Source organism: Diceros bicornis, unplaced genomic scaffold, assembly GCF_020826845.1.
Source record: "Diceros bicornis minor isolate mBicDic1 unplaced genomic scaffold, mDicBic1.mat.cur scaffold_416_ctg1, whole genome shotgun sequence".
Taxonomy (NCBI): Eukaryota; Metazoa; Chordata; class Mammalia; order Perissodactyla; family Rhinocerotidae; genus Diceros; species Diceros bicornis.
The window spans coordinates 34,982-44,527 of NW_026691285.1; the positions used below are offsets into that span (position 1 = coordinate 34,982).

Here is a 9,546-nt window from a genome sequence, read left to right on the forward strand (position 1 = left end):
AGGCTGGGGCAGAGCGCGTGAGGGCCCAGCTGTGCAGTTCGACCGGGGAGGTAAGCGGGGGTCAGATCCCGTAGGGCTCCTGGGGCATGGGTGTGTTTGACTTGCACTCTGATGAGTGGAAAGCTGCTGGGGGCGTGAGCTGAGGACGGACCTGACTGGATCCTCTGGAGCTGGGTGGAGAACCGACTGCACGGCTGAGGGCAGGAGAAGGAGCTTGGTTAGGAGCAGCCACGCTCATGTTGTCAAAAGGTGAAGGCGACTCTGAACAGGTAGGGTAGCGGGAGGCAAGGAATGGCCGGATGAGGGCATTACTCTGATGCTGGGAATGAAGGCTTTGCCGATGGGGTGGAGGTGAAGAGGAGAGAGGGGAGAGGTCAAGAAAGACCACAAAGCTGGGGCCTGAACCCCCGTCGGGGTGGAGTTGCCCACGTGGAAAAGAGGGAGAGCGGGTTCAGGGGAGAATTGGAGTATGGTGTGGGCTCGTTCGATGTCCACATGGGGACGTCACGGAGGCAGCTGGGTGGGTGTGAGTCCGGACTGGATGGCAAGGTGTGGAAAGGATAAATAAACGTGGAAGTCACGACAGCACAGATGTCATTGAAGTCCGGAGACTGGCTAAGGTCAGCAAGGGCTCAAAAGCGGTCCAGGATCTACGTCCTGGGTCAACACTGATGCTGAGAGGTTTGGGAGAAACACAGACGTCAGCGATGGAGACAGAGAAGGAAAGGCTACTGAGGTCAGAGAAACACGCCAGCCGACGACAAGACAATCCTCGAAAGAGTAGAATGGACCGAACCGGCAACGAAGTGATGGAAGCATTTCAAGGAGAAGGGACCGACTGTGTCGAATGCAGCCAAGAGAGTCAAGGGTGAGTGATGGACTTTTCCTACAACGGCACTGTGATAGTTACACAACTCTGCACTTGTACAGAGAAAAATCAGTGAATTGCGTATTTCGGTGTGTGAATTGATGACACTAAATTGTGCCTCAAGAAAACGGTTTCAAAATAAAAGGGCATTTAGCGTGTATCTACCCAGCATTTCTGCTCCCGGGTATTCTTCCCCCAAGGTAAATGAAACTACGTGCTTATAAGGCAGACGTATACGTGAATTTTCACAGCATCTCTGTTCATAACATACCACGCTTGAACTAACGCAGAAGTACATTATTATGTGAAGGGCTGGACATTTTGGGATATATTTACATGAGGTCAAAATACTCAGCCTTCAAAGGAGGGCGTACTGCTTATTCAAATAAAAATATATAGATCTCAAAAAACATTGCTTTGAGCAAAACAGACAGACATCGAACTGTAGGCCGTGATTTACTTCCTTTTCATGAAGTTCTGCCACGACCCAACTGAAGGACGTCAACAGAAATGAAAACAGAGGCTGCGCATGTCGAGGGTGGTTGGGTCTCAATTGAAACGTTGCAGAGGGCTGTTTTCTGTAGTCATGGGAATGATTCATATAGGGGAGGGGCTTTGGACACTCTAGGGGTTCGTGAAGTGTCGAAGATTTGTCAAGTCATGCAGCTAATGTTGACACGTTTCACTCTATTTTCATTTGATTTGACTAAAAAGCGAAAAGAAAGAGGGAAATCAGAAGGAACACTGAACCGTCATGGAGCTACGCATAGTTTATTTACAGATCTCCCCCCAGCCCCACCATGTAAGTGACCTTTCCAGACTGTCAGTTGCCGGTCGGGTTCCAGGCGGAATGTCGGGAGCCGACATTTGTTGTGGCTGGTGTTGCCACGGTGAGTGGGCAGAGCCCTGTGGTGGGTCAGTGCCATGGAGGGGCTGCCGTCCTCTGTGGAGCTGGGCTTTGGGCCGATCCTCGGCAAGCTGGGCGAGGTGGTGGTGGCGCTGCTGCCCGATGGCCTGAGTCCACGCCTCACTTGCCACAGCCTCCAGTGGGAGACAGTGATGCGCCCACCTGTCGTCGGTTTACTGGTGGGTCTCTTATTTCTCTTCAGACTTGTTCAGTCTGTTAGAAGTCGACGTTACGTGAGACGTGAAAAGCGGCTGGCAGAAGCAGTGGCTGCAGCGATTGAGGAGAAATGCCAGCTCATTGACAAGCTCAGCGCTGCTCAAGAGGAGTATATGGGGATCGACTCGTCTTCAGAGAACGCCAGGCTAGAGAGAGAGTCGCTAAATATACCCGGCCTCACAGACGCTTCCCGAAAGGTGACGAGGACCAACTCAGTGCTGATGGAGGAATTAACTGGCCTGGTTCGAGAACTGAAGGCAGAGAGAGCCAAACGGTCGAAAGAAGAAGGAGAGATGGCCGAGATGCTAAAAGCGCTCGCGTCCATAGAAGCGGTCGTGAGATCCAGCACGTCACGAGGAGCTTTGCCAAAGCTGCCCGGAGGCCGAGAGCCAAGCCCTGCTGGTCCCTTCCCCGGCGGTGGGCCTGGGTCTTAAAGCGGGGCTGTTCTCTCCCCCTCCACGCAGGCCTCCCAAGCCGCCTGGCTGCCTCCAGCCAGCTGGACCTCCATCGGAGCGTTCCTGAGGCCAGTGGATGCAGGGGAGCCCCTTCGCTGGGCTGGAGATCCTCTACCTTCGCCTGCTGGACACCGCAGACGGCTCCTTCGCGGTCAGTTCCTCCAAATCGACAGACTTTTGGAATTCCTAGAGCACACCAAGAAAAGTGGGACTTTGTTTCACTTCACGGACTGTTTGGATTATCCCTCGTTAGTAGTGAAGAAGAGCCTGATCTTTTCCTTAAATTGAACCTTCATCAAACTACCTTTCTCTAGACGATATTGTGTAAATATTATGTATATATTAAACTTCAGTGAATTATTAACGGTGTCTGTCTCAGTGTTGCATTGAAAGTTGTAAATGTGCGCCATGTAGCAGTCAAGACTTTTAGCAATCGACAGCAGTCTTGTTTCAGAGTAGTATTCCCAACAGTCGCGACTCACAAGTCGAAGGAGCTTTCTTGGACTAAGTATGTAGTGGTTAGAAAAAGAAAAAGCTGATCGATCTCTTTGGGGATCAAGTTAGATTGCCTGGTTAGAGAGAGGTTTGCCTTCTTTTGTGACTTGATTCTAATGTGGCAACGGCTAAACAGTTTTCAAGAAACAAATGATAAACTACGTGGAGGTTTGTCCTTGCACTACACGAAGGCCGAGGGAGAGTTTACTGATGAAGAGGAAATCACCTTTGACATCTGGGGGGAACCTCCTCGTTGCTGCCCTCGGCCCCCTCTACTCACCAGCTAACGCTCCACACTGGAAAGCTGAGGGAAGTCTCAGGGGTTTCTCTCCCATGTGACGAAGTGAGGGTCTCGATCATTCCTAGTTTCACTCACAGATAATGTCCCCCAGTTAGGCAACGAGCACCAGCTGCGGATGACTCTAGTGGCAGGAAAGCAGCAAGTGGCAGTTGGAGCAAATAGGAGGGGTCACATGAGACAAATGGCAGAGACAGCATCAGCAGCACAGAAAGGATTTCTCCTCTTAAGTCGAGAGAAAGCAACAAACCAAAAACCTGCGCTTGCCTTGGCAACAGAGCAATGAAGACTAGAATGCGAGAGCCTGCCCTTGTGTTGCTGACATTTTAGGAAGGACAGGCAGGTGCTAAAGAATCAAATTGAGTAGAAGACATGGCATATTAGGTGATAACGAATGTTCTGGAGAAGAATAAACAAGGCAGGGTAAGGGGTGATGGGTGTGGGAATGGGGGGCACACTTGCCTAGACACACACTCTCGGTGGGAGTGGTCACCTGAGCACTGAGGAGCCCTGGAGGAGAGCTCTGTAGGCAGGGGGGGCAGAACGGGCCATGGCTCTGAAGGCGGCATGAGCACGGTGAGTGTGAGAAGCGACCAGGAGCCAGAGTGGCCCGAGTGCAGTGAGTGAAGCCAGAGAGAAGGGGTTCAAGGCCATCAGGGGTCAGAAGGTGGAGGGAGTCGAATCCACCGTAAAGAGTTTGGTTTCCCTTTCAGAGGACAGAAGCTGCCATGGGGAAGAGGAGAACAGAGGGAAACCTGTGGGAGAGCATGGCAGGGACTCGAGGCTGAGGATGGTGAAGGCTGCCCCCGGGCAGCGGTGGAGGTGGAGACGGAGAGATGGGGTGGGATCCGGGACCTGTCCTGCAGGCAGAGACCGTGAGACGTGCTGATGCCTGTGGGTGTGAGAAAAGAGAGGCGTCGGCATGGGGACGGGAGCCCCAAGTGAGGGGTGGTGTCCTTCAGCGAGATGGGGGGAATGGCAGAGGAGTGCCTTTGGACGGGAAATCAGAGTGGGTCTCTGTGAGAGTTAGGTTTCAGGGCCCCTCAGCCAGCAGAGTAGAAATACCGAATGTTCGGAGGAGACAGGTGTCTGCGCTCAGAGGAGCGTTCACGGCTGCAGATAGAAGTACGCAGGGGCATCGGGGAGGGAAGTTCCCGTAGCAGAGACGATGTCCAAGGGCCGAGAAGATGCCACAGGGTAGACTCCATGGGCCTGTTTGCGGCGAGAGCCCATCTTACAGATGCAGAAGCTGAGGCCCAGAGAAGTGAAGTGAATATTTACCTCTTCCTTTCTCTGGAGTGGAAGGGTCAGTAATCAGCCCAGGCCTGCCTCTGGTGTCCTGGGCTTGGAGGCCTCACAGATGAAAACAGTAGAGAACAGAAGCCAGGTGTCCCATGGGAGCCAGGTGACCAGGGGAGCACAGGAAGCCTCAAGCAGCTGTCTTGAAGGTCCACTGAGCCTGAATCCATTTGTGGGGTTGGGGGTGGTGGGGGCGGGTCGAGGGGGCTGGGAGGCCCTAAAAGATGGTGTGTGTAGCTGGCGTGGGTTTTATGGTGGCATTTCTAGGGGACAGAGATGAAGCTGGCCTCTCTTCTTTCCTCTTGATACTTCTCCTGTCCCCATTTCTTTCTTTGTTTTTGGCAGGGAGGGCCCGGGGGTGATGCCAGTTCTCAGGTTTTAGGGCAGCTCCTCGCTCTGGAAGCGGGGTTGCCTTTTAGAGCCAGGAGGAAGGGCCGAGAGGCCCAGACGTCGCTCCGGGCTCGAGGGCCTCACACGTTGCCATTTGTGGATGCGTCGTGAGGCTCCTCCTCAGAACCAGGGCTGCTCAAGGAAGAGCTCACTTCCTAACACGCGGAAGAATACTTGCCACAGTGGCTTGAAATGGGCCTCTCGAGGTGACATTTCGGTGACTTTTTCCCCTTCCTGAAGACGCATATAATTTTTACATTCCAAACGGGTATAGAACTGTACCTGGTGAAGAAAACAGATCTTTGAAGGCGCTAACCTCGAAAGCTCCCTAGGTGTCAGTGACCGAGAGAGGAGGGGGTTCTTCTCACCTCCGTCTTGCCTTTGAGAGAGGAGCGGCGTGTTTCCACTTTTGTGAACTTCCGGGAACCCCGCTGCCACCCCGATCCCTGGTTTGGCTGGGAAGGTGGGAGGTGGCGAGGCAAACATCCCGTCACCAGCGAATCCCGTCGAAGGCCGCGCTTGGAAAATGAGTCTGCAAAGAAACAGTTCACGCCACGCGTGGAGCCCTTGACCATGGTGTCGCGAACGTGCTCAGAGCCCAGAGGTGGGCAGGGGTGGACGGGGACGAGCGACTCCTTCTCCACTTGGGCCCTCCTGACCACCTGCAGCTCTAGGGGAACCCCCCCAAAGGGCCCCCGCTCAGTGCGGCTCCTGTGCCATGCCACGGTGCACCCCACTTCCGTGGGCACCTCTTATTAAATGTGTGCCCAGATGGTCCCTGAGGATGGGGCCCCGCCTGTTGTCCCCACCTAGAAGTCCAGCCCCGGGAGGCAGGCTGCGGTCCTGCGCTGGACTGAATGTCCACTGTCTGGAACGGGGACTGCGGCTTTGGCGGCTCACAGGTCAGATTTACAGGAGGAAGGGAAGGGCCTGGCTGCCCGCAGTGCCAGCTCCTGGTGCTCTGTCACCCCACACTCACACAGTAGTGCCCTCCCCTCCTCCGTGCCGTGCTTCCTGCTGTCGCCTCCCTCAGGCTGCAGGGGCCTCTCTTCCCACCTGCCTCCAACCTTCAAGTCCTCCCTGTCCTTCAAGGCCTCGTCCAGATGCCACTCCCTCTGGACAAGCCGCCCCCTGCCGCGCCCCCCCCGCCACCGCCACCGCCACCCCGCCCTCCCCGCCTCCTAATTACCCCATCACGTGCCCCCTCCTCACTGACTGTTTCCAGGAGGCCCACCACCACCACACACACCCTTTATCGAGTAGTGTAGCTTTAGAGGCAGTCCCGAAGATGGTAGTACCGTACCTTCCTCTCACTATGTTCTGCTTCAATACTGGGGAGGCGTGTTGAGTCTGCCGCTGGGATCTTCACTAGGATTGTCTTGACTCTGTAGATCCTGTTGGGAAGAGCTGACAGACGGCTCCTTCGCGGTCAGTTCATCCAAATCGACAGACTTTTGGAATTCCTAGAGCACACCAAGAAAAGTGGGACTTTGTTTCACTTCACGGACTGTTTGGATTATCCCTCGTTAGTAGTGAAGAAGAGACTGATCTTTTCCTTAAATTGAACCTTCATCAAACTACCTTTCTCTAGACGATATTGTGCAAATATTATGTATATATTAAACTTCAGTGAATTATTAACGGTGTCTGTCTCAGTGTTGCATTGCAAGTTGTAAATGTGTGCCATGTAGCAGTCAAGATCAGCTGGAGAGAACCTCAAACTCCTGGACAGGGTGTCCATCTGGTTTTCCAAACTCAGAAAGGCTAAATCCCAGTGATGCGTGAGGAAGTCTGCTTTTCATGGGGGAAAGAAAAATAATCACCATGAACAACCACAGCACATTCCCCAGCCCTTTTTGCAGAACCAGGCACCAGGTAAGCACCTGCCTTGGCTGATTCCATGATTTCCTAAAATAACTTTATGAGGTTCATCTTCTTACCAACCCACTTTTCAGAAGAGCAGAGTAAAGCTCACAGAGGTGTGTTGACATTCCCCATACACACGGTTGGTAGATGGGACACTAACCACTGTGCTCTGGAGGCGGCAGCACTCGCCTATGGGGCAGCTAGTCCAGTACCTGTTGGGTGGTGGTGAAGACCTGGTACATGCATGGGAAGGCGGCAATGTAGGAGATGTTTCTATCCGGGAAAGCTGGTACCAGGGACTCTACCACCTTCTCCATTGTGCCTGCCTTGGGGGTCGGCATTGAGTAGGCCTCATCCCGGGAGAGGGTTGACTCCTTTTCACACCAAGTGGACAAGGAGGAACAAATAGTGAGTGGCATCACCATGAGCCACCAGGAGGATCAGGGTCTGGAGCTCAGACCAGAAACTCCCATCACCTCAGGAACTTGGGCAAGAGGAGGGACATGAGTGCCCACACAGAAAAAGGTTCCAGGCTTTAAAAGCATCATTTGATTTTGGGGAGAGTGATAAACAACCAGTACCTTCAAGGCTTTGTGTTAGCTGAGAAACAATAGCACCTCCCTGTATTGATAGCCTGTATTAAGAGCATTATCTCAGTGAGTCATCAACAAACGTCCCCACTGTAGATATTGAGAAACAGAGGGTTAGGGATTTCAAGGGGCTGCTCAAGATCACACAGGTCAGAACTGAGAACTGCCCCTACCATGGGCTGCATGACATTCCCTCTAAACTACCTGAGGCTTCATCAGCACCTGGCATGAAGCGGAAGGCTCTGGGGAAACCACATTCCTGGAAGGAACCCAGGGGATTCACCAGATTGACTGGGTTCTGGGTTCACCCCGGTCATCTCAGTGTCCTGGGTATGGAGACCACTATGTGCCCACACTTACCCCAGACCAGTGTTGGCCATTGTTCATCGCCAGATGCATCTGCCCCTTGTCTAGTGAGATGGAGGAGTTGAACCCATCAACCAGCTCCTTGACAATGTCCTGGGTGGAGCTCTACAAAGACAGAAACCAGTACCGTGCCAGTAAGCATGAGGGGCCATCCACCCACTTGGTGGTTCTATGTTACAGCAGACCCAGCAAACTAACACAGTCTATGAGGACACATTTAAGATGTTCCTGCAGCACTGCTGAAATGGCAACAGAATTGAATCATGTCAAGGTCCGACAACATTGAAAAGCTGAATTGCTGTGGCAAATGACTTCCTTTATGGGATATTATGAAGTCACATTAAGGCCACAGCTCCTGACCTGACAGCCCTACAGTGATTTGATGCAGTCTGTGAAATGACAAGTTGCACAGAAATGTATAGAATTGGAGGAACCAAGCTAATCGAAGCCTGGATTCCTCATCCACAAAACTTGTGAGCTATTAAATATTTGTAGTTTTAAGATGCATGGTATTGGGGCAACGCTTTCAGAGAGGAAGGGATAACTAACAATCTAACAGCCCCCAAGATCTGGCCCTGCCCTCCTCCTTCTGCTCCTCTCTCTTCCCAGGCTCGCTCCAGCCACACTGGTCACCTTTCTAACCGCCTCAGGTCAAACTCACTTCTGCCTGCAAGTCTCTGTACCAGTGGTGCCTTCTCCCTGACACACTGCTCCCAGACTTGTGCAGGGATGGCTCTCTCTTGTCATTCTAGTCTCAGTAAATGTCACCCCAGTGAGGCCTTTCAGATCTTCCTACCCAGCGACTGCCATCTCATCTCTCACAACACCCTGCTTTGTTTTCAGGTTAGCACTTACTCTTTTCTTTCACATGTCTTGCTTCTGTGCTTTTGTCCTTCTCTCCTCCAGACTGAAAGCTCCTGGAAGAGAGAGACCATTTGGCACCTGGCACAGGGTGAGCCATAATCTCGGAATAAATAAATAAATAAATCTCCGAATAAATAAATAAATGGGGAGATCTTGGAGCTCTTCTTCCTGCCTCTGCCCAGCTCATTCTGTAGAAATGATCACTAATCGTAGGAGGTGCATATTGTTTCTGAAGCAGAGGCGTGGCCGAAATGACATTCTGCATGGCTCTTCCTGCCCCAATTGCTCCAGCAAAGCTCAGTGGGCACCATGAACCAGGAGGCTGCCTGTCCCCTGGTGGCCAGCACTAGCACTGCAGCCCCAGGCAGGAATCTTTCTTTGGGTGACCTCAAGGCAAAGGCTCTCCGGAGTCCCAGGAGTAAAACAGCAGGCCCTGAAGGATTTCAGGGCTGTGGAAGGGACCTCAGAAGACACTCCTGCCGCCCTCTTTGCCACTCCCCTCTGGGGTGTCTAGTTTTCTCAGAAGGCATCCTCACCTCAGCCAGGGCAATGATTCCCCCTACTTCCAAATGAGGACCCCAAGGATCCAAGTATGAGTGGTCTTGTTCCTGGACCCTTAACTTTCAGTCCCTGGCTCTGTCTTGTTCTTCCCTACCCCAAGTCCTCATTCCCCAAGCTCCTCTCTGCCACGAAGGACCTTCAGGGAGTGGGAAGCATTTATCCATGTCCTTGGAGGACGATGGGTCATTGGTAGAGAATCAAGGTCTACAGACTTTCCAAGCATGCAGAACCCTTGGGTACTGCCATTGCAAGAGCCCAATTTGTAGAGAAGGAAACTGAGACCTTCTCTCCTGTAGTCCCTGTCTATACTAGGGGATGAAGTATGCTCGGTCCACTTCCAGGAGCCTAGCACAGTAGACTGCAGGACCCCA

The 9,546-nt window shown here is 52.7% G+C and overlaps 1 long non-coding RNA gene across 1 annotated transcript; it reads right to left on the bottom strand.

The window, feature by feature from the left end:
- Positions 1–5,429: 5,429 nt before the first annotated feature.
- On the bottom strand, positions 5,430–9,340 carry LOC131402978 (uncharacterized). The gene is made up of 3 exons (XR_009219106.1): positions 8,606–9,340; positions 7,007–7,855; positions 5,430–5,460 (listed from the first exon to the last, which is right to left on the bottom strand). It is a non-coding gene; the product is annotated as an uncharacterized LOC131402978 (long non-coding RNA).
- Positions 9,341–9,546: the final 206 nt, after the last annotated feature.